Source organism: Tiliqua scincoides, chromosome 7, assembly GCF_035046505.1.
Source record: "Tiliqua scincoides isolate rTilSci1 chromosome 7, rTilSci1.hap2, whole genome shotgun sequence".
In the NCBI taxonomy this organism is placed as follows: Eukaryota; Metazoa; Chordata; class Lepidosauria; order Squamata; family Scincidae; genus Tiliqua; species Tiliqua scincoides.
In genome coordinates this window covers 13,590,705-13,616,603 of record NC_089827.1, presented here as the reverse complement: position 1 = coordinate 13,616,603, position 25,899 = coordinate 13,590,705, and the positions used below count along the sequence as shown (strand labels likewise).

Genomic DNA, 25,899 nt, shown 5'->3' with positions numbered 1-25,899 from the left:
AATGCTGGTGTGTAGGGGAAATGCCAAACACAGTAGGACCAAGGGTGTTGTAAGAATAAGAGGGGGATTCAAAATGAAAAGGTTATTTGCTATGCAAAAGTAAGCTGTATGGTTTAAAATCTTATGTAAGGAGAACAGACATTTTCTGCTCTCTTAGTTTAAGTTCAGCTCATTGTTTCATTTTTGCTCTTTATCATAGTACCATTTTTAAATGACTGTGCTATGTGTGCTTCAGAGACCATCAGAAGTCACAACCCACCAAAGTTCAAGCCATCTATGTGGGCAGATACATGTTGACATGTATGCATCTATCCCTGGACTGCAATCCACGGATTGTGTTCAACGTACATTAGCAATATCCTTGGCTTTCAAATAAAATCCAACTGGTTTTTCCAGTTGACTTGATTTAATGCAAACCCTTTGTAGAAGGCCTGAGGTTTGGTTGGCTCTTACTATTTGTCTTTATATTGGGTAGTTTATATATTTTAAGAAAATGACAAATGGTTGCTTTGAAAAAACTCATTATGGTAACTGATTATTATAGGAAAAGCCTGGAAACTCTTTGAAGGAGAGCAGTATTCACAGAGCAGTCTGAGCTTGCAACTTGACTTGTAATTAGAAGAATCTATAAACATTTATCACATTAAGCAAGTAACTTTAGACACAAACTGCAAAGTCACTTAAATGTCCTTTGTTGAGATGGCCTTAGTAATTGTGTCATACTAGAGGGAGAGATCAATTTACTTGACTGAGTGAAGAACACCCAGATAGTTACAACCCATTTGACATCAAGTGTTAAGACAATGTCCTCTTCACCTCCTACACACAAGCCCTCCTTAAAAAAGAAAAGAAAAAAGGATTGTGAATCTTTAACCTTTATCAACACAAAGTTACTGTCAGTCTGCTTCTAAAAATCTGAGTTCAGCTTGAATGGACTACCAATTCTTCAGCATTTTAAATCAGTTGCCTGCTAGGTGGGCAAAGGGTTGCAATGGTTCTCTTATACAGATGTCTTCCCAGAGCCATGGGGGATCTCTTCCAGGGTTCCCCCATGGATACGGAAACAGCGAATATGGGGAACTCTATCTCCATGCCCCCTGCACCCATTAACATTCTTTTAGAGACTTATCGAGGCAAAGTTTTTACAAGCTTATAGCAACATGCAGGCAGCCTGAAAGCTCGAAAAGACTGGCTCGATCGCTAACAGGAAACAGGAACGTAACTGCATTGGTAAAGGGGAGGCTGGAGGTGTACTTGGGTATTTTCCCCCTTACCCTATATAATGTTCCAACCTAACGATAGGGCTACGTGGATCTGTACCGCTAAATTGCTAGTGCAAATCCAAGCAGCTCCATTTAAAGCTACCAGGCCTAGGAAGGGGGTTAGAATACGGCAAGGGTCTCCTCCTCAGATCCTTCCCCTCCTTGGCCTGTCCCACCCCTCTGTCCCACTCTCCTCCTGCCCTCTTACACTCCTCCTCACCTCCGTTCTGCCCTTCCACAGCCCTCCCTGCTGACTCACCTTGGCCAGCAACCAAGATCAGGATGAAGCATTGGCAGGCTGGCACAATTCTTTCCACCAGCGCTGTTTGTACTGGAGTAGTTGCAAATGTGTTTTGTGGCACTTTTGTGACAGAGTGTCACCTGTGGACCAAGCCGATGCAGCAGCCACTGACCTGGCAAAAGGTAAGTGCAAGATTACACTGTCTCATGAACCCATCACCTCACAGGAGCTAGCAATGTCAGAGGCCTTGTTCCCTTAAGCTTCTGTGGAGGAACCAAGTACCTCCCCATCTAGGTTCTGAATCTGGAGCAATCACACTCTAAAGAAACATACACCTTCCCAGTTTAGAGATTTCCTCTTTACTTTATTAGAGAGCAAGTTGCTCAGTGCAGACTCATTCACAGCTGACACAGGGCCAGACATGAAGGGATGTACACCTTGAGCTAGCGATTTTCAATCTTTTTCATCTCATGGGCAGTAAAATTGTCAAGGCACACCACACACCATCAACTTCTTGACAATTGACACGGCACACCATGCTGCCGGTGGGGGGCTCACATAAATGACCTTCCCCCAAATTCCTGTGGTACACCTGTGAACCATTCGCGACACACCAATGTGCCATGGCACAGTGTTTGAAAATGGCTGCCTTAAGCAATGGTGCCTAAAGTTTTTATATCTGTTATGCATACTTATTATATGTCCATAACATAAGCCCTCCCACTACTGAACGTGTTTTTAGGTTTTTGTTTCCTCAAAGTCATGTGATTGCTAAAAAGGAGAAGACAAAGACATACCAGAAGCTATGGACATGCTTTAAACACACACACACACACACACACACACACACACACACACACACACACACTATACCCTTCTACAGCTTGATTGCTATAAAAATGGTTGGCAACCTTCAGTCTCCAAAGACTATGGTATAAGCCTGCAGCACCCGGTATTCCCGTATGGTCTCCCATCCAAGTACTAACCAGGTCTGACCCTGCTTAGCTTCTGAGATCAGATGAGATCGGGCACATGCAGGGTAACAGTTGCTGTAGATATGCACAGATAAGGCAAAGTTAGGACACATTCCCAAAATTGATCTGATGAATGTTTTGTCTTCTACAGAGCTCTTAGTGGGGCTGATGTCCTGCCCTTATTGGGAAAGTGATTACTCCAGCTTTAGCTGTTCTTTGGCCTTGGGCACACACAGGCATCAAGCACCAAGCTGGAGTCCTTGTACCTTACACAGACTAACAGAAGCGGGTGCCAAAGGAGAACAGCATGAAATGTTTGGAAATGCATAACCACCTGGGAAAAGCTGAATGCACTGGACCTGTTTAACCCAGAAAATTATTCATTTTCCATACATAATAAGATGCTTTCAGAGCGAATTACCTTTGTTTTTGATCAAGGGAAAACACAAGCAAAAAAGTAAAAAGCAACTTTCCATGATGGAACATATTTTACGTCTCCCCAGAGCGAGTTTCATTTAAATACAAACTCGATAGATTCATAGATACGGAGAGGAGAGCCAACAACTTCTTTGTATTATAAATAGTCTCTTTCACTCCCTCTCCCTGAGTCTGAAACAGTCTGTAAACCTTCACTTTATAAATAAAATAAAAATCATTGTTCCCCTTGGCAACTATATTGTTTCTTTGTGCAAGCCCTCTTGATTCAGTTCCTCTCCTCAAAACAAGATTTGTTGTTTAGCTCCTCGGTGCAAGCAGTAAAAATGAATGATATCTGTTAATAGCAGGGGAGATAAGCTATGCTTTTAGTGCTTTTCCCATAGCTGGTGTTTCAGATTTATAAACCAGGTAAACAGTGTAATAGAACTCCAGCCGCTCTTCTGAGCCAGCCATTCAGACCATCAGAGGGAGAATTAAAGCCACTCTACACTTCCCACAATGGACTTGAAAACATACACAACAAATGTAAAACTATCAGACAACGGATCTTTCTTGTCTTTCTGGGAATTTTGTCATGATCCTGTGGCATGCGCCTTGTGCAAGAGTCTGACCCACATTTGGCAGGCATATTGTTGTCTTGTGTGCTCCCTGATGCATCTGTGAGATACAGGAAGCTGGACGGGATGACCTTTGGTCTGATCTAGCAGAGCTCTTCTTATGTTTTTATATTTGTTCCTGTGCTCATCCGATGATTTAAACCACTCAGGGAGAAATCCAAACGTCCCTTGCGCCGGCCCAGGAGGGTCACAAATGTGCTGTAAGGCACGTTTGCGCCTCCTTGAGAGGAAGACGGGCTGGTGCTCCGTGAAGCACCGGCCTGTGGAGCCTGACGGAAGCTTCCATGCCGGCTTCCTTCTCAAGTCTTGTGTTGGCCCAGCTGGGCTGGTGCAAGGAAAAAAGGTAGGTGGGGGGAGGCAGGGAGAAGGCGTTCCTGGGCAGGGGGAGAGTGTACGTTGGCAGCTCCGGGGGTGGGCAGGCGTGGAGCGGGAGGCAGGGCTGGGATCCGGCAGTTATGCCAGATCCCAACCCCCGTTCCTGGAGAGAATGGAGCAGCTCCGAGCTGCTCTGCTTTCCTCGGACTTGCGCCACCTCAAGAGGTGGTGCAAATCCAAGGAGACTCATAGGGGCCATTGGCCCTTACCCAGGGGTAAGGGGGAAAGTTTCCTCTTGCCTCTGGCTGAGCTGCTTATGGCCACTATCCTGTGCTGGATACAGTGCAAGATAGGATTGCCCCCTCAGAAGTCCAGGTTCCCTGTGGGTTCTCAACATGACTGAAAGCAAACAGGTGTCTCCATTCTCCCAGTTGGATTCACACTTGGACAGCATGTACAAAATACTGGCCCTTGTTGTGCTGGAACCAGAATCTTCCCCAAGGGCCAGAAAACTCCACTTTTCTGAACAGTTCCAGTTGGCTTTTGACATGGTCTACGGTTTGAATGGAAGTCCTATGTCAAGTCCACATCTTCAGAGAGACCTTACTTCTGGACATTCCAGTTGCCTTTCCCATATCATCCTTTGCCTCCTTCCTTTCTGTGGTTTTAATAACTTAATTTCCAACGTGCTGGAGTTCTCGCACCCAAGAATAAATTACAGCCAATCCTATGCATGTGGACCCCCGTCAGAAGCAGTGTTCTGATGGCAAAATGCACTTTCCAGCATCACAAAAGGTGCTCCAGAAGCATGCAGAGCTGCGTGCTCCGGGCTGCCACAAGAGGCCACAGAGGCCAAGTGTGCACCGGTAGACAGTGGCACACCTACTAATGAAGGTGAGTCAGCAGCGGGGGCAGAAAAGAGCAGGAGAGGGTGGAATGAAGTGAAATGGGGAAGGCACGAGGTATGCGTGGAGGCGGAGGTGGCACCTAGCGTGGTTGACTTGCGCTGAATGCTATCCCCTTCCTAGCTTCTTGACACGCTCCTTTCTCTCCACAGACTTGTGCAAGCCAAAGAGTTGGCACTGGTCCAAGGAGACCAAGCAGCAGGAGCAAGCAGGAAGCTTACAGGGAGTTAAGGGAACTATTTCCCTTACCCACGCCTCCCAATCTGCCCCCCCACCATAGCATACAGCGCAGCCTGTTTTAGGGTGGCTGCGTGCTGCGGTGGGGGGAAGGATAGGATTGGGCTGCTAGTGTCTCATGTCTTATAACTTCTGTGCAGGAAGTATGCTTTTATTGCATTTAACCCCTGCTAATTGGGTAAGAGGCACTTTTTCAAGTGGGTGCTCCTTTTTTTTAGCAGGGGGAGAGTAACTGGCCCACCTCACCCCAGCACTGTCTGTTTTAGTGGCTGTCTGCTGGTATTCTTTTTGCATCTTTTTAGATTGTGAGCCCTTTTGGGACAGGGAGCCATTAGTTATTTGATTTTTCTCTGTAAACCGCTTTGTGAACATTTAGTTGAAAAGCGGTATATAAATACTGTTGTTATTATTATTATTATTATTATTATTATTATTATTATTATTATTATTATTATTATTATTTATTGTTGTTTATTTCACCTGCCTTTCCTCTGCCAGAGCAGAAGCTTCTCTATTGCACAGTTGTATTATGGCCAAAATTGAGCAGATGCTGCTGCTACACACTGGTGCAAACGGATAAAAGCAGAATGTTGTTATTTATATTGACGGAGGTTTCCTCCTCTAAAGTGGTGTTTCAACAGTGCAGAGGGCTATTGGCTCGAGCCAGTCAGATTCTGCTCCATTACACTATGTGACATGCCCTGGGGCGATGCCAGCTTGTGTTACTTTGGTAAAAGATACTGCTCTGTTATCAACCAATTAAGAAGAAGCATTTGTATTCTCCCTTCCCAAAGACATGGTGGACAGTAAACATTGTCTGCAGGACTTGGTTGATTTCTATTTAAATGGAAGTTTGACAGTTTTTTTTAAATCGTGTCATATGTCTGATGCTAAAACCTCTCCAGTTATTGAAATGCTTTAGAGAATGGAAAGAAGTCACCCAGTATAGAAACATTTCTACCGTTCAGAAATTATGATGATGATGGAAATGATGAAATGATGATGGAAATGATGATGATGATGATGATGATGAACAGTATTTATATACCACTTTTCAACAACAACAAAAGCCCACAAAGGGTTCAAATAATTAAATAGTTCCCTGTCCCCAGAGGGCACACACTCTAAAATGATGTAGAACAGTAGTTTTCACACATTTAGCACCAGGACGCACATTTTAGAATGAGAATCTATCAGGACCCACTGGAATGGGTGTCATGACCAGGAGTGACATCATCAAGGAGGAAAATTTTTAACAATGCTAGGCTGCAATCCTACCCACACTTACCCAGGAGTAAGTCCCATTTACTGTCATTGATAAAAGCATATACATAGTATATGTACTATGACTAAGGTATGCAACTTGTCCCTCAAAACAGCCACGGTACCAGAAGATTGGAGGATAGCAAATGTCACGCCTATTTTTAAAAAGGGAAAGAGGGGGGACCCGGGAAACTATAGGCCGGTCAGCCTAACATCCATACCGGGTAAGATGGTGGAATGCCTCATCAAAGATAGGATCTCAAAACACATAGACGAACAGGCCTTGCTGAGGGAGAGTCAGCATGGCTTCTGTAAGGGTAAGTCTTGCCTCACAAACCTTATAGAATTCTTTGAAAAGGTCAACAGGCATGTGGATGCGGGAGAACCCGTGGACATTATATATCTGGACTTTCAGAAGGCATTTGACACGGTCCCTCACCAAAGGCTACTGAAAAAACTCCACAGTCAGGGAATTAGAGGACAGGTCCTCTCCTGGATTGAGAACTGGTTGGAGGCCAGGAAGCAGAGAGTGGGTGTCAATGGGCAATTTTCACAATGGAGAGAGGTGAAAAGCGGTGTGCCCCAAGGATCTGTCTTGGGACCGGTGCTTTTCAACCTCTTCATAAATGACCTGGAGACAGGGTTGAGCAGTGAAGTGGCTAAGTTTGCAGACGACACCAAACTTTTCCGAGTGGTAAAGACCAGAAGTGATTGTGAGGAGCTCCAGAAGGATCTCTCCAGACTGGCAGAATGGGCAGCAAAATGGCAGATGCGCTTCAATGTCAGTAAGTGTAAAGTCATGCACATTGGGGCAAAAAATCAAAACTTTAGATATAGGCTGATGGGTTCTGAGCTGTCTGTGACAGATCAGGAGAGAGATCTTGGGGTGGTGGTGGACAGGTCGATGAAAGTGTCGACCCAATGTGCGGCGGCAGTGAAGAAGGCCAATTCTATGCTTGGGATCATTAGGAAGGGTATTGAGAACAAAATGGCTAATATTATAATGCCGTTGTACAAATCGATGGTAAGGCCACACCTGGAGTATTGTGTCCAGTTCTGGTCGCCGCATCTCAAAAAAGACATAGTGGAAATGGAAAAGGTGCAAAAGAGAGCGACTAAGCTGATTACGGGGCTGGGGCACCTTCCTTATGAGGAAAGGCTACGGCGTTTGGGCCTCTTCAGCCTAGAAAAGAGACGCTTGAGGGGGGACATGATTGAGACATACAAAACTATGCAGGGGATGGACAGAGTGGATAGGGAGATGCTCTTTACACTCTCACATAATACCAGAACCAGGGGACATCCACTAAAATTGAGTGTTGGGCAGGTTAGGACAGACAAAAGAAAATATTTCTTTACTCAGCGCGTGGTCAGTCTGTGGAACTCCTTGCCACAGGATGTGGTGCTGGCGTCTAGCCTAGACGCCTTTAAAAGGGGATTGGACGAGTTTCTGGAGGAAAAATCCATTATGGGGTACAAGCCATGATGTGTATGCGCAACCTCCTGATTTTAGGAATGGGTTAAGTCAGAATGCCAGATGTAGGGGAGAGCACCAGGACGAGGTCTCTTGTTATCTGGTGTGCTCCCTGGGGCATTTGGTGGGCCGCTGTGAGATACAGGAAGCTGGACTAGATGGGCCTATGGCCTGATCCAGTGGGGCTGTTCTTATGTTCTTATGTTCTTATAGTAGCCTGTTAAAAGTACAGAGCGGTAACATTTCTCCAGATGCAGTCACAGACCATGGAATCATCAAGTCTAATATGATTTCTAATATGATTCATTTCAATAAAATATTGAAATGAATGGGGACTCATCTGAAACTGGCTCGCAACCCACTTAGTTTGACCCACAGTTTGAGAAATACTGATGTAGAAGAAGAGCACCAGCAAATCACCGCTAGATAGGACACTGTGCTGGGGTGAAAAGGGACACTCCCCCTCCTAAACATGAGAGGAGCCCCACCTGAAAAAGTGCCTTCTGCCCAATGAGCAAGGGACTAGATGAGAAAGAACTGCAGTATAGACTATATTTACAACCAGGTCCCAGTAGCATAGCTGGGAGGGAACAGTAAGTACTGCAGGCTCCACAAATGCAACCCCTCCCACTCACCTTCGGAGCCATTCTGGACAGTGATGGCACTTGCTGAACCAAATGGCTTTTCCTGTGTGTTTCCATCACTGCCCGGAATGGCCCTAACGGTGAGTGGGAGGGCCCACTTGCACGAGCATTGCAGCACTTACAGTACTTCCTGTTTTGCCCCCCTTCTAGCTACACTACTGCCAGGTCAAGCAGTATAGTTATTTCTATTTTATTGTGTGTTTCTTTGAGTGCGCGCATACACAAAAAGAGCATAAGGTACCAGGCAGAAGTCTCATATAGGGACAGCAAAGAGACAATGCCACTTATTTGGTTTATGGAAATTAGAAATGTAGCAGAAGGGATCTTTAGTAATCTTCTTAGGTGGAAATGCTTAGTGGTAGAAGCCTAACTATTTATGCATTTTCAGGCACAGAATGGTCATTATCACTCCTCTATGGTTTTTATAAGCTTCTTGCTTAAATAGTATATTATGAAAATGAGCTCGCACCACTGGAAGGTGGGATAAAATTATGTTTCCGTTCTGACCCTTAGGGTGATTCTATCAGGGCAGTGACTCTTGATAAGAAACAGTCTGGAATCCTTGCATTATGTGATATTAGAAAAGGATCTCTTTGTAGCCAGCCATTCTCTCTAATGATCTTTAATATGATTTCCCTATTGATACGTCAGGCATGGAAATTCACTTTTTAAAAGATCTGCACAAAGCCAAAGGGAAAAAAAAAGTGAACACTATTGCATAGGTACAGCTATCTGCTGATTTCACGAGCAAAATTACTGGTGCATGGTATAGAACATCACCTTTTTGGTTTTATTCCGCAGTCAAAGGAATGGGTTAGAGAGGTTTTTATGCAAATGACGAATGCTCTGTGTTGGAAGCCTAATTGTACTTTTTATTGTCAGACAAGTCAATACTGCTTTAATACACATTTTATAAGCTCCTTGCTAAAATTGTATATGAAAGGGATTAGTTCCCATAGATGAAAGGCATAATCTTAACAATGAGGCCACGTAAGCAGAATGGTTGAAGTACTGATAAAGGATTTGTTAGCTCCAACACAGAGTAAGTCTTATTAGTCTTATAAGTCACCACTGTTTTGACCCACTGCTGTTCATTAGATGAGTGACACTATATATATACACTATATATACACCACACAGCGTATGTATACATACACTTTTATGGAATGGAAAATGGCTAAATAAATGTGTTGTGCCCAGTTATGGTAAACAGGTAGAAGCTCAAAAGAAAGGATGTACTGCAGTTGGATCTTTCTTCTGGTTCCTTGCATGGATAAAGGATGGTGTAAACTTGCATGAGTGTGGCAAAGGAAACCATCATAGAGAAAAGCTGGAGGGAGGTCAGAGTTCAGGCATGGTTCTCTCCGCCTTGCTTGATCTAAATCTGCTCTGCAATGCTCATTATCACAGACAAGGAAGTTCAGTGGGGGCTCCGATAATACTCACTCTACAAAAGGCAAGGCTGAAGAAATTGTTTTTAAAATGCCTCTTTTTATAAGATTATGTGCACACACAAACATTTCTTTTTATTTTTTCTCGCATTCTCTCCTTCCCTTCCTTCACTATTATGTAACCGATATCTTCTTTTGAAGGGACAATGGGGAAGAGCAGAGTTAGCTGTGACAGAAGAATTATAAGAGGAGGGAAGCTAATCCTGGGAAACAGAAAAAAAAAAATAAATACAGTGGATAGGAAGAAAATTAACTCATAAGAACTCCTGGGTGTTTTCTAGCCTAGAAGACTCAGACCAAGACAAAGGCGGGTTAACTACAGTGTGTGTAATAAAGGCCAATGGTGAAACAGTCTAGTGCACTACAGTATGGGTACCACCAGAGGTACTTGAGGTGGTGTTTGGTGGTACTTCCTGGACCACTGAACACCTTCTGCCTGGCTGTGAGTTCAGGAACAGCGGTAGGAGAATAGGCTCAGTGGGCAGAGCTCCAAAGCATACTTTTCTGCACTCGAAAAAGCCCTCCTGTCTACCCCGAGCCTCTTACTGGTGTTTGTTGCATTGCATCTGGCTTCCAACCCAGAACTAACTAGAGGTTCTGCTCCATGTTCCATTGCCTACACAAGTGTGGTTAATCAGGATATGAATCTGTAACTTTGCACTAATAGCACCTAAGCGGTGGAACTGCCACCCCTGGGGGAATATGGCTCCCCAATCCTGAGCTGCCTGGTGTGGGGCTGCAGTGGTGCCAAAAATGGCTCCAGGCAGCCGCTGCCTCCTCATAGGGAGAAGGAGACTTCTCCAGGTAAACGGAGTAGCCCTGCAATGGGGCTACTTGATTCTACGATGAACCAAAGGTCGGTGTAGAATGAAGAGCCTCCGAATTGGGTGGCCAGCCTGACACAGAGACTCTGGCTCTGGTGGAGCAAAGCTCCACTGATCCCGCTTCCCTCCCGCCCAGCTCCCTCCCCTTGGCACATCTCCTCCCTGCCCTCTCCCCACCCTCCCGCCACCTCTCCCCACCCCAGAATGCCTCCTCCCTATCTCCCCCCATGTCCCCACCTACCTCTCTGCTGCCCAGCAGTCCGTGTGACCGCCAAGTGGCGGAGCTCCAGTGCTCCACTGGTGCTAGCCCAGTGCTGGCCAACGCTGGGCTAGCACCGATGCAGCACCAGTGCAACTTGCTCTAAACATTTTCCTAAGATGTTTCTTTGCTTCTGTGTGTGTGTGTGTGTGTGTGTGTGTGTGTGTGTGTGTGTGTGTGTGTCTGTATTCATGCACCATCTATTAAAGTCCTAGTTTATGAATTCACTTACATCTTCACCCCATTCTTGAACAGGGCTGTTTGTGGATTCATATTTATCACTTTTCTTTTACTGAATGCTTGAACGGGGACCTCTTATTGGAAAATCGTCCATCAATGGGATTCCTGATATGAACCATTCAAGTTCAGAAGGGGATCCGATAATATAATATTCACAAAAACTACATTCATCTGTGTACATTAGATTTCTTAAAAAACACCTATTTATGATCATGCTTTAAATGGTCTTCTTTCATTTTCTCCTCCCATCCTGCCTTTCCCTCCATTTTTGGTATTTATTGTATAAGAACCTGCTAACAACTCTATTGATATTTGTTTCCTTTTAAATTGGGTACTCACAGGATAGAGGACAATGTTTCACCAGCTGACAAGATAACGCTGATCTGAATTACTAGGGCAACTGAGTGACAGTGAAAGTGTTTTGGTGTTGTTTTTTTAATGTTCTTTTCCCAGGTTTGAAACAAAAAAAGGGGCATAATGCTGAACAACCCATAAATGTAGAAGTCTTTATATGATGTAGTTCACCAGAGACTTGTCAATACAGAGAGCCATATTGGTTCTGGCAGTCTTTCTATTGGGACAATATTTGCCTTGAAGTACTATCTTTTCTCTTTTTTCAATGTCAGCCTGAAGGCTCTTAGACAACATATGTTCATTTCATGTCATAGAGATATTGCTTCTGGTATCACAAATGCATTAGCACATTGAGGTTTTTTTTTTTTGTAAAACAGATGGTACATATTAAGGCCTGGGTCTCTTCAATGGTTTCTGCAACAATCGCATCACATTCTTCACATTGACAAAAATACCATCAGTACCACACGGCGCAGCACTAGGTTATGTCAGAATGGTAAATGAAGACCCACAGGAGAAAGATCTATAGAGGTGAATGAGCCTCTTTAGAAAACGGAATGGCACTGTTAATCAGTTATTGTAGATGGTTCCTTGCAAATTGAGGTGCTAGACCCGAGAAGTGAGCGCATCAAACAGGGAAGTTATCTTGATTTTGCAGAACTAGGATGTGCGTTTAAGGTCAGTGACAGGGAAAGGGCCAAAGATATACGACAAGGGCTGTGATTCAGTGGCAGAGCACATGGCCTTGCATGCAGAAGGTCCCAAGTTAGCATGCTTGCAGGAAGGGCAAGGAAACCCTCCTTTCTGAGATCCTCAAGAGTTGGAACCAGTCAGTGTAGACATGACTGAGCTAGGCGAATTCATATAAGGCCTGACTTGTATAAGACACCTTCTTACGTTCCAGTCGAATCCAACTCCTGAAGGCCACACTCAAGTCCCATTCAGCTACCACATGAAATGTGTAGACTATACTCTTATATAATGCCAGCAGACAGTAGCAAGGGAAAAATGTATGATTCCAGAATTGCAAATAGACCTGGAAGTAAATGCAATCATGGTGCCTCGCTAAGTGGAGTTCAACCTTTTCTCTTGCCACGACTCCAATAAGTAAATAAACAAAGTATGAGACTGGAGACCCATCACCGATCCTGCTCCCTTCCCGGACCCAACATGCCCACCCTGTCTATTGTTTGTGTCTTTACAACAACCCTGCGAGGTAGCGGCCTGAGCAGGTTCAGTCTTAGGAGCTGCGGGGCAAGACAGCAAGAAAAGGCCATGCAGAATTATATCAAGAACTCAGTTCTGATAAGCTAGTACCATTACTGGATTGGATCCAAGCCCTCCCTTGCACAGGCTTTGAAAGGTTGCCGCCACCCCCACAAATGAGATTTTGTGACTCCCACTGGGGTCCCAATCCACAGGTTGAAGAACACTGTTGTATAATATCTTGCACTTTAAAAGTACAAGAGCAATAACAGGGAGTATGTAGAAGCAACTGCAGGCATTTTGCCCTGTTTTGATAAGGCAGCACCATTATTGGATTGGACTCAAGTCCCTTCTTGCACAGGCTTTGAAAGCTTGCTGCAGCCCCCCAAATGGGGCCTTGCAACCTTATTGGGTGTACCAGCTAGGGTAGAACACTGACCTAGCTGGTGCCCCTCACACGAGAAAAGGCATCAATGCCTGATGCCACTAGGTTCAAACTTGGTGTTCTGTGGGTTAGGAATGAGTTTCCTGTGCCACCCCAATTGTTAATTAGAGCACAGAATTACAGTAGCTTGTGCTGGTCATAGGCCATCATCCTCCTGGTCCCGGTACGCAAGGGCAGTCTTAGAAGCAGCACTGGTTTTTGTGGTGGCCCCTCCTTCCCATGCCACCTACTTACCCAAACAAGTGCCAGGTGTGTGCACTGCCAATGCTACCTGCCGTGCAGCTCAGCACCACCTGGAAGTAGGTGGCGGTGATGTGATGACATCACCAGCCTCTTCCGGGAGGCTCATTTGGGGCCAAAAAGTCATAGGGTGGGAAAGTGGACTCACAAATGGAGATGCTCCACTCACCACACCGGACTCCTGATGAGCAAGGTGCCAGCTGTGGCAGCGGAGGGGCATTTGAGGCACAGGGCCCAATTCCGTCAAATTGGCCCAACTGCCCTACGGTCGGCCCTGCAGATCGGCCCTTATATCCCTGTGAGCCCATCTCAGTCCATTGCCTGCTATTAATCTTGCAGCTTTGTCACACTTCCTCAGTGCAACTTGTTGCAAAGGAAGACTACCAGGCAAGTCCACTGGTTAGTCTGATCTTGACAGTTTCTAACTTTGTGCCGGAAGATTATCTATGCTTGTCCAGGTGGGGGAGCACTGGAGGAAAAAAAGAAATCCAATGACTGTGATGTTGTACCACCACAATGGGTTCCATGTGGTGCTGCTTCACTCCTGCCTCACCCAGCTGGAATTAAGCATGGTGAAGTTGCATAGAATGGGAGTATGCTGCCAACAGAACCAACCAAACATGACTGTGGCTAGTGAGAAGGAGAGAAGACAAAGACAGGGAGAGGAGGAAGTAGGCCATGGGCAGAAACACCCCATCATTGTTCACCAGCTCAGGAAAAACCATCCCCAGATGCCTAGACAGGCCTGATACTGGTCCACAGTTCCATGATCTTCCCAGGAATGAGGAGAAAAAGAGACAGCCAAAAGCTGGCAGCTCTTCTTTAGCCTGAGACATGTCTTGACTGTGGGAATCTTAATGGTGTCCATGCTGACTAGCCAGAGACAATTCCCAGAAAGACAGGTGAAAGTTGGCATTTCTGTGCTTGCTTTTCTCAGATACTGTGTCTATAGGTCTGTGAAGAGTGAGGCCCTAGTGGGTCCTGACCCACAGTTTGAGAAACGCTGATCTAGACATATGCCACTATGGTTAAACTGCTTAAAAAAAACAGGTCACTGCATGTTGATTCAGTGTGTAATTAATGTTTGTGTGAATTGGCTAAGAGACAGAGGTGTACACATATGTGTGCTCTCTGCGGGCCAAAAATTACTATACTGCTGCTTCTGTCTTTATTGCTTCTTGTGTTACTGTTACTACTACTATAAGAAGAGAGGGTACTGACAGTGAGTTAATAGACAAAGTATTTGGGAGCCTGTCCACACTCCTAGTTTGCTTCCCCCATCTTTGTAGGGGTAGATTGTCCAGTGTTAACAACAATCATGGGCTATGAAAGCCAATGGGAGGGTTAGAACCTATCTAACAAGTGTGTCTCCTGAACCATAAAAAAAGAAGAAGCTGTGACCAATACTGGTTTTTGTTTGGAACATCTGATGGAATTTTGCAGTATTCCTGGAAAGGAGTTGCTTTGCTTTACTTCTATGTATTCTGGAAATGAGTGACTCTAGAGCAGTCGGCTTAACAGGCCAAAACAGACAAACAGTTTTAATTGTACAGCTGTCAGTACAAACAGAACCAGCGTACTACATAAATACATTATTTAAACTGCGTAAAGACCGTGTTTTTGCTGTCATTCCTATAAGTCATTCACCAAGCCTGTCCAGGATGTGTTTTGTCAAACAAACTTATTTTTAGCATGTACCCAAGCCAATCCACACAACTTTGTTCATCTAATAGCAAATACTTAGTAGTGGGCAAAATCAACAGTAATAATTCTGTCACCAGTTCTGTTTTCCTAGCGCTGAAATCTAAATTCACCGGGGTCCCTGCGTGCTGCTTTCTAATCCAGGAACCAGATGGTTTGGAAGCAGTGAGGATCTGGATGGGGGCTAACAAGCTGAAATTAAATCCGGATAAGACAGAGGCTCTCCTGGTTCGAAAATCCTCGATGCAGGTGCTGGATTATCGACTTGCTCTGAATGGGGTTGCACTCCCTCTGAAGGAGCAGGTTCGCAGCTTGGGGGTCCTCCTGGATTCGCAGCTGCTCCTGGATTCCCAGGTGGCGGCTGTGGCTAGGGGGGCCTTTGCTCAGCTTCGGCTGGTGCGCCAGCTGCGACCGTACTTGGATCGTACAGACCTGGCCACGGTGATCCATGCCACGGTGACATCGAGGTTAGATTACTGTAACGCGCTCTATGTGGGGCTGCCCCTGAAGACGGTTCGGAAACTACAATTAGTACAGAATGCGGCGGCCCGTGTGGTCACCGGAGCCAGGCGGTTTGACTCTGTCAGCCCGCTTCTCCGGGGGCTGCATTGGCTGCCCATTCGTTTCCGGGCCCAATTCAAGGTGCTGGTTTTGACCTTTAAAGCCCTATACTGCTCTGGGTCAGGATATCTTAGAGACCACCTACTCCCGTACAATCTGGCTCGCCATCTCAGGTCATCAGAGAAGGCCTTTTTGCAAGTGCCGCCACCCAAGGAGGTCCGGGGGGTGGCTGCAAGAAATAGGGCCTTCTCGGTAGTGGCACCAACATTATGGAACTCCCTTCCCCTTGACTTGAGAATGGCTCCCTCTCTTGAGAGCTTTCGGCGAGGCCTGAAAACACTGTTGTTTAAACAAGCCTTCTGATTTCTGGCCTTCTTAACTTTTTATACATCTTTTAGTTTTACAGGCTTGATTTCTCGGTGATCTGCTCTTTTACTCTTTTAATCTGACTACTGTTTTTATGGCCCTGTAGTGTGTTTTTAAATGTTTTTATCTGTTTGTATTAATGTTTTTTAAATTCTATTGTTTTTTAATATGTTGTTAGCCGCCCTGGGTCCCGTTAGGGAGAAGGGCGGGATAAAAATAAAGTTTTATTATTATTATTATTATTATTATTATTATTATTATGGTTTGTGCACGTGTAATTGCCGACTGTCGCACTGTACCATGGGGTTTTTTGGTCTTAAAGTACCCCAAGGACTTCATCCTCCCTGCACATGCCTATACAATCAATTTCGCACTGCATCATGGAATGCTGATAGCCCTAAGGCCATAAAGCCCAGTCATTCTTGCACATATGACTTCAGCTTTGGCATGCGAAGGGATACCATCCAGTTTTACCAAGTACTTTGTATTTACTTGGGAGCTGGTTGGGATGGCACAAAGGCTTGTGACAGCCTGGCAGTGCCGGATCCCGACTCTGTACCAGGTGGCACAGGAAAGATTGCACCAGATGGAATGGGGAGGGGGGAGGAGGACATTCTGTAGGCAGGGAGGGGGCGTTCTGGGGAGGAGGAGGGTAGAATGAGGGAGAATTAGCCCAGGCGGGGGTTGGGGTCAGCAGAGTCCTCCTCCAGTGTATCCTAACCCCTCCTCCCAGTGTAAGGCATTTAATAAGATGGAGAGAATCTATTCCTAGATTTTGATTCTGCTACTTTCCTTTCCCAACATGTTTGTGTCCTATCTCCTGTATAGACACCTCATGTTCTTCTATAATGGAAACTTTTTGCATTCTGAAGAGGTAGCTTGGCATCTGTATATTTTTTTTTTTTTAAATCAAGGAACCAATTCTGATAAATTTCAATTTCATGCCACCTTTTTAGAACTCCTTCTGAGCAAACTACCCAAAAATCCTCATGTAAACATTGTATCAGTTATTCATGAATATATCCCTGAGGGCCACAGCATTTCTTTTGCATGAATTAAAAAAAAAAAAACTGTACAGAAGTTGTGAAATGACATGTGGAGAGCATGCTCGTGAAAAGAGGTTTATTTCAAGAGATTCTCAGCCCTTGGGCGATTGCAAATCCCTCACATGAACTCCTTAGATGGCAATGATATAGGGATTATGACCAGCAGCTCTTAAGAGAGTTGCCAGACCCACCTACAGCATAACAGCAAATCCATAAGTGTTCTTTTACTTGAAAAAATAATTAGTATTTGGAAACTTCTGTGCAAGTTTCATCATACAGGTGTGCTTCATTTAATGACCTTCTGCCTAATGACGGACCACATATACAACAGTGATCAAAGACCAGAGAGAGAAAGTGTATTAATAACAATACATTATTAAGTAATAAAAATCAGGGCCTATGCTCTCAAGGCTATTAGAGATCTTACATCCTGTAGGTGTGTGTAGACATTTGTTAGACCCTCCGTAGTAATGGAGTTCTAGGACTGTTTTCCCAAACCTTTACAGTCATTTCACAGTACCCAGAAGGCTGAACTGGTGAGCAAGATGTGCAGTTAGGGACTTAACCCTCGCTGATCCTTGTCTGGTTGGTTCCTAGTTCCCAGCCTGGGATTGCTTCTCATCAAAGTGAAATCTCTCTTTTCAAGCCCCTCCCTCTTCCACTCCCCCCTTTCAATCTCCAAACCTTCCTGCTTTCCTCCCCAAATTAAACACTTCCTATTTTACCAGTCACCAGGGGTCTTACAGTTGCTTCCATGCAGTTGGCAAAGGGGGAGGGGAGAGACAAGCACACACTTTACTTGGCCAGGAGCAGAAAAAGGGTACTGTTTTGAAAGTGATTTATTAATCTTGTTGTTTGACTGAAGAGGAGAGGCTGTATTTTTAAAGTGATGAATCTTGCTATTTGAAGGGAATACTTATCAGCCATTGATGAAGTGATTGCTAGCCCAATCCTATCCACACTTTCCTGGGAGTAAGCCCCATTGACTCTAATGGGACTTACTTCTGAGTAGGCATGCATAGGATTGGGCTGTGCATCTCCTAGTATAGGAGACCAATCAGCTTCCTAACTAAACCTTTATCAGCTCTGATATATTTTTATGGTCTATTTTTGTTTTCCCCACCCTGCTGGAAAAATTTAATTTCATTAAATTAATAAAGGGTTCAATCCTATCCAAGGAGAATGGGAGAAATGACTAGTTGGATTGGGGTCCACAGGGACTGTGTGTGTGTGTGTGTGTGTGTGTAATGTTGGTCAGACTGGTTGTTCACAAAGTTCATTTGATAAAACAATTCTATTGGTATGCTTACAAAGTTAAAAAGATGAGTCTTCCTGGACCAGACAAAATCTACCTACTCCAGCATCCTAACTCCAACAGTGATCAGCAGCTGATCATTTATAAAGCATGTATATTGCTGCGTATTAATATATTTTTAAGATCTGCATTTAATTAATGATATGATTAATATTAATACAGTTAATATTTCTGGCCACTTCCTGTTTAATGATGTCACTTCCAACCCTCAGGAACATGATGGGGAGTCATGGCCAACAGCCACGGGGGTCAAGGGAGCCACTGGCTGGAAAAGTTTGAGTACCACTGCCTTATACTACAGGTTAGCATTCCAATTAAAGTTTTTATTCTGCCAACCAGGCAAGGGTGCTTTCAAAGTTGTTTGCCATAATGTTTCAAAAATTTTGTTACTCACCAAGAATCAGCTTGCGTCCCACCGGTGGGTACAAACCCACAGTTTGGGAAACACTGATAAAACATGGTAGTTAATAGGATGTTGGGATGAACCAAGCACCAAATATAGTTTGACTTCTCTCCCATAGGCTGTATTCCAAATCAAGTGGTGTCAATCTGATATGGAGTCCAGTTAAAACTGAGTTCAGCAGGAAGTAACTTTCTTTGCACTTTCTTCAAGGAAAAAAAACTCATATATGATAAAAAAAATTTTGCTTATAGGCAGAATACCTTTAAGACTGGGGAAATACCATGATTACAATTTAACAATTGCTTTAAACTTTCCTATATTTTAATATGCCCTTTAGGACGAACTATATTTTTGTAGTCTTTATTAATCCAGCATTCTTTCCCGTTAACATTTTATAGCACTCGAGGTGAATAGCGACTAGTGGCTGAGTGCAATAAATGGAGCCCATAAGAAAAGGACTTTCATAGGTGAAGGTTAGGATCCGATATTCAGCAGTGTGGACCAAATTGATATTAGTTTAATAACCTGTAAACTATGGTAGGGAATGTAATTGTCCTACATTACAAGGGTACTCCTTCAACTGCGCAGTTTATTCATATGTATAATCTAAATAATTGAGTACCTATGCATACAATAGAACATTTCCTCATATGCAAACACAATTTAATAGACGGTTATATCCAAACAGATGGATAAAAAAGATGCCCAGATATAATTGGTTTACTTTTGATTATACTACAGATACAAATTTACTTAAACAATAAATCTGGACAAGGTGGGATTTATTGTTACATCACATTCAGATTAGAAGGGTGCAGGCAAGTGTTTTAGGAGCATTCAGTAATGTTTTTTCTTCATAATCTTTCCTTCACCTTGTATGAAGGATAGCAAGAGTAGATCCAGATGCACATCCTTTAAATAGAGGGATATTTTTTTTCCCTTCTGTCACAACACCAGAACCACCAAAGGACATCCACTAAAATTGAGTGCTGGGAGAGTTAGAACAGACAAAAGAAAATATTTCTTTACTCAGTGTGTAATTAGCCTGTGGAACTCCTTGCCACAGGATGCAGTGATGTCATTTGGCATAGATACCTTTGAAGGGGGATTGGACAGATTTATGGAGGAAAGGTCCATCACTGATTACAAGCCATGATGGGTATATATGCAACCTTCTGGTTTTAGAAGTAGGCTACCTCAGAATACCAGGTGTAAGGGAGTGGCATGAAGATGAAGGCATCTTGTTGCCCTGGGTGCTCCCTGAGGCATTTGGTAGGCCACTATGAGATACAGGAAGCTGGACTAGATGGGCCTTTAGCCTGATCCAGTGGGACTCTTCTTAGTGTTTCACGTGGACATAAATTGCACAGATGCTAACAAGCTTTGCCCACTGAACCATCATTAAGGGATTGATATTTGGCTAAATATTCTTACTCCCCAAATGCCAGTGCTAGGTTGCCAGAGATTCTTGGACAAGCCCCTGTATGGGGCTGTTCTGCCGGATTCCCAGTCCAAGCTCAGCCTGAAGAATTATGCCCACTTTAAGCTAATTAGCTCCCCTTCTTTTCTCAAAAATGACCCTAGTTCTGCCCTGCAGCACTGCTGGACCCCACCACTAGGGTAACTCACCTGTTCCACCTGCAGAGGTCCTCCCACCTCCCCTCTCCTACCAGCAGCTTCCCCCCCCCATCACTACAGCAACACATTGATCCTCCACAGGTCTTGGGTGTGGCAGCCAAACATCAATCTCAGTGTCTCCAGCAGTTTCTACTCCAGCAGCCTCCAAAGTCTATTTGCACATCAGTCCAGTCTCCAAGGTTTCCTCCTTCTGCTACCCACACCAAACACTCCCTTCATCAGAAGCTTTTATGCCTGAGGGCCCTATTGCCTTCAAGTGGCTGCAGCTGTGCAGCACATTCCCTGCTTAATGCCCAGGCCTTAACCCTTAAAGGGGACACTGTTGACACCACATCCTATCTCCTCCTTGAGGTGTCTTGCACATTTCCATGACAGGGGCTCCCCATGGCAGGTAACAGATAGCAGCAGCTTTTCCTCGAGCACTTCCATGGAAGCTTGACAATTGTCCCCTTGCCCCAGAATAAGCCTTAGCAGCCTCAGTAGGTCAGCTTGGACCCATTGGCCTGTGGTATCTCTGATGCAAGTCCTCATTGATCCATGCAGGCGGATCGGGTCCAGGAAGGGGATTTGGATATGATGCTGGTCAGCGCCGCTGATCCCACCCTCCCCCTGGTCCCATTCAATCCACCCTCCGCCCATCACTGCTCCATTCTGCCCTCCCCCTGCCTCATTCAACCCCCTCCCACCCTCCCCTGCCTCTGCATTTGATGTACCTGCCCCAGAGGTCCTCCTGACTACCACTGGCACCAGCAGGAAGGCTCTGGCCTTCTTGCTGGTGTGCCTGGGCCCTGTACTGTGGCAATGCACTTTATGGTGGTTTTTCCATAGCACCTGCCTGCAGAACACATGTTCTACTGGTGCTGACCCTTGTTAGGATTGGGCCATAGCTCTCCCAAGGACAGGCTTAATACACTAACGATGGTAGCTTTTGATTAGGCATCAAAGTACTATCAGAAAATATTCACAGTTACTATACTTTGAAATTTTGACTTTGGTTGCCATACTGGTCAAGCAGACAGATGATGCTTTGTTAAAATATTGATAACGCCATTATTACCAATAACAAAATGAAGTCAACATATCTCAGAAAATCCATTTGATGGGTTTCTGATTTTTTTCTCTCCAACTTTTGGATGTTTGAAATGATCTCTTTTGGATCCCCAAATTTATCATGATATTTAGCAAAACCACAGATAGTTTACTTATTTTACATAATTAGACCTACTAGATTGACTTTGTCGAGGAAGTTACCAAACGTACAGGTGGACATTTTTTTTTTCCTGAAGCTATTCTACGGATTTTATTACCATTAATCTTTTCTGAGGGTGTATATAATTTATCTCACAAGCCATCAGAATTCCCAGAGGGTAAATTACTCTAGAGTCTTGGTGCCCTCTCACTGTATCAAATTGACCTGCTTCTTGTTTGCCATTTTTGTGTACTACATTGCTTATTTAACAAGAAACAGAATGATTGTGATTCTGAGAAGGTCCTTTGATAGTAGTTTTGACACTCTGCCTGAATAATGACCCTCATTATGGAGCCCATGACAGGCTCTGAAAGTCCTGATTTATGAATACATCACAGAATCTGCATTAGGGCTCCCCCTACTTCACTTCCTCTTGATATTGGATTAGATAGCGCCAAAGCCCTTTGAAATACAGTGGAAATGAGATAATTGCATGATTATGACAATTCAAATAACCTCTTTTTTTGGACTTAACAAAGCTCTGCCATTTAATTTGTATTATTTCCCAGGTTATTAAGAATATCTGGCAAACTGTTTGTGAGGAAAATCTGTTTCATGTAGGGTAGACAGGCTAATCTTCCTGGACAATAAAGTGGACACCGATTGTACTTTTGGTTGTTAGAAATTGCATGCTTTTCCATCAGCGAACCCTCATTAAAAGCTGAGTAGACTTAGAACCAAGCTTAACCAAGAGTTAAAAGTCTGTGCACTCAACACAGCCAACTAGGAGGCTTTGTGTGAACCCATTTGTTGGAAGATGTTGTTGATTTATTGCATCCTCTGTTACAGTTATTTAAGGGAATGTTAGTTATATAACTAAGGGCACAGTCCTAAACGACTTTCCGGCACTGAGGTAAAGGCAATGCAGCTCCAAGGTAAGGGAACAAACATTCCTTTACCTTGAGGAGGTCTCCATGAGTGAGGATGCAGCACATGCCCCATTGTGTCAGTGCAGGAAAGTTGGTTAGGATTTGAACCTATAACTTAGGAACTGGGCTGCGCATCCTATGCCCCAACAGCACCCAGCAATACAGCAGTGCCAATATGGCTGCTGCTGTATCCTGTAGGGCCAGGGCGGCCGCTGGAGTCTCCTCTGGTTAGGGATCAAATGTTCCCTTACCCTGTGTTGAGTTCCTTGGTCAGCAATGGGTCTCCTTAGACCTGTGCCTAGCAGGTACAGAACCAAGGAGGTCCATGTTGGGGTTCCAAGTGCAGGAAGGGGCATAGGATTCAGAGGCAGAGTCTGTTGCCATCCCTGCCTCCTCCTGGACCCGACCCTCCTCTTGGTCCGCCTCCCTCTGTCCAGTTGTGCCCTGTCCTACCCACCCCAAATTGTGCTGTACTACATATTAAGAAATGTTTTTCTTCTCCTCAATGGGTCTTTTTGGACCTGCACCAGTGAAAATCGCTGGCACATGTCTGAAGAGAAAAAGGAGGGAGGCTTCAGAAAAGGATGATAGGATCTGAGCCATGCCATTGCCACTGGATCCAACCCGTCTTGCAGCCTCTATGCCCCTGCTCCGCCCCCAGGCCACGTTTGTCCCCTCCTCACCCGTTTCAACCCCTTCCTGCCCCTGATGCTGCCTTACCTGCTTTGACAGGTGGCTGGTGATTCTCTGGCAGACGGGGAGTGCTGCCACCTTGTGGGTCAGCATTCCCAAAATGGCCTCCCACAGGGTGCTGCGTGCTCCACTGGCAACCATTTTGGGACAGCGGAACTTATATTCGCTATCATGAAAGGCTGCGTGCAACATTCCAATCCGCAACAGGACTGGGCTGTCAATCAAAAGTAAACTTTTGAGATTCTGGCAGAGGAGAATGGTATAGCTGCTAGTAGTCAAGTAGTGTGTGGGTAACATGGCAAGAACAGAAAGAAAGCATCTCAGTACAAGGAAGAAAGGCCAAGCCAAGGGTGCAAATCCAATACAATGAAGAAAACCCAAACATCTTATAAGATGTACTAACAAAAACCACTCAACTACTCAAGGTCCCAACACATGTTGAGATCAAACCTTTTCATCAGGGTAACTATGCAGTATGAAGTTTAATTCACCATCTAGTTTGCAGTTCTGTTCATACATACCTGGGAGCAAGTCCCATTAAACTCAGTGGGGTTTACATCCGAGCAGACCTGCATAAAATTGCACTGCAAGAATAAAAGTCAAATTAGATCAGGCTTGCATAATGTCTGGTCCACCAAACCATGTTTGGTAAGGTCCACCAAACATATATAACAGGGGTGCCCAAACCCCGGCCCTGGGGCCACTTGCGGCCCTCGAGGACTCCCAATCTGGGCCTCAGGGAGCCCCTAGTCTCCAATGAGCCTCTGGTCCACCGGAGACTTGCTGGAGCCCATGCTGGCCTGAGGCAACTGCTCTCAGCATGACGGCCAACTGTTCGACCTCTCACCTGAGCTGTGGGATGAGGGCTCCTTCCATTGCTTGCTGTTTCACATTTGTGAAGACAGCAAAAGAAAGGCTGGCCTTACTTTGTGCAAGGCCTTTTATAGGCCTTGAGCTATTGCAACACCTTCATTCATTCATATAAATTCCATGTCTTATATACTCATTTATGTAAATTTATTCAAATTTGAAATGTAAATTAATTCTCTCCCCCCCCCCCCCGGCCCTCAACACAGAGAGATTATGTGGCCCTCCTGCCAAAAAGTTTGGACACCCCTGATATATAATGACCCCCCAGGAGCTCAAGAAACTTTCTCTTTTTATTGCTTCCCTGGGATTTTCAAACAGGAAACTGGTAGTTCTCACTAGTAGGTCATGAGCTGTGTGAGACTATTATAATCACAAAGAACATGTGTCTTCCTACTTATAAAGTGCTCACAGGAGCATCACAGTCCAATCATTATTTTATAAACCCACATATCAGCAACTCTGATATGTAACAAAAATATACTACTGTATCACTCATCACCTAGTAAGGCTCTCTTTATCACAGTATGGTGGTAAACCAGTGTTTCTCAAACTGTGGGTCATGTATATAATGCTCAGATCTGTTTCCCAAAGCCTTACTTGGAGTCTCCAGAGGCTGTTTCTGGGTTACACCAGTCTGCAGCATGCTCCCTTGGCCTCAGTGGGCCTCAAAATATCTCCTAGGTGCAACCAGAAGCAACTTCCTGTCCAAGGAAACTACGTCTCGTTTGCTTCTGCGACTTCCTGTCACACCCAGGTGGCATTCTGAGGCCCACAGAGGCCAAGAGAGTGGGTCACAGGCCAGCACGACCTAGAAGTAGCATCCGAGGACTTAGGGGAGGCAGGTATGAGTATTGCATCATGACCCACTGCAGAGCACAAGGTGGGTTGCAGCACTCAGAAGTTTGGTAAACTCTTATGAGTTACCATATGTAGATCACAATTTTGCCTAAATGTAACCTGATCTACTTCTAAAGAGTTACCACATTTCAACCAGTGGTCTCTAATGAAGGAAGCACACATTTATCTCCTAACATCACTCCAGCAGGCTATTGCTCACAAATTCAAAAACATTTTATTCCAAGAAAGCTGAGCTGCACTAGAGAGCTATAGCATTGTCACTGTACTGTATAGCTTTTAAGAGGAAATTGTACATGTATGAGTGTGGGCATGTCACTTGAGAAATGGCCCCTTCGCTCCACAACCTAAAGTGAAGAGTGCCACCTATTGAATTTGCTACTACGACTTCCTCTTATAAAAGACTAAAATCTCTCCTCTTTTAGTCAAGTGCTGACATTGCCTAGCAATACTTAGATAATGCAGTCTTATAGGGGGGTCATCAGATCACAGTATATGATGCATCACTAAATGGGGTTGTTGATTTTCAGTTGCCATTTTATAAACTCATAGGACGGAGCGCACCAAGTCAGTCCACGGTAACCCCTTCCCTTTCTTCCCAACCAGAACTGTCTTCCCTTTTCTATAAGTGACTCTGGGGATTTAAATTGCTTTCAAGATACCTTCTTGAGTTAATTGTAAATTATGTCTAGGAATGATAAGGGTCATTCATGTCACAGACATCTCAGGCAATTATGGTGTATTAAGATGGTTTGAAATTTATAATCAAAGTGATTCCATCTTGTCCGTGTTTGGACTTTATATAGTTAGCAGATCAAAAACATGACCTTTTAAAAATAGTCCTCGTATATTTGGGTTGTAGACTTTAGGAGTCCCTAATTCATCAATGGACTTTAGGAAACCTCATGTGGACTTAAAAAAAAAAATAAAAATATATGATTGCT

The 25,899-nt window shown here is 44.5% G+C and overlaps 1 pseudogene; it reads right to left on the bottom strand.

Moving 5' to 3' along the window:
• Window positions 1-2,440: 2,440 nt before the first annotated feature.
• Window positions 2,441-2,560, bottom strand: LOC136657935 (5S ribosomal RNA; annotated as a pseudogene).
• Window positions 2,561-25,899: the final 23,339 nt, after the last annotated feature.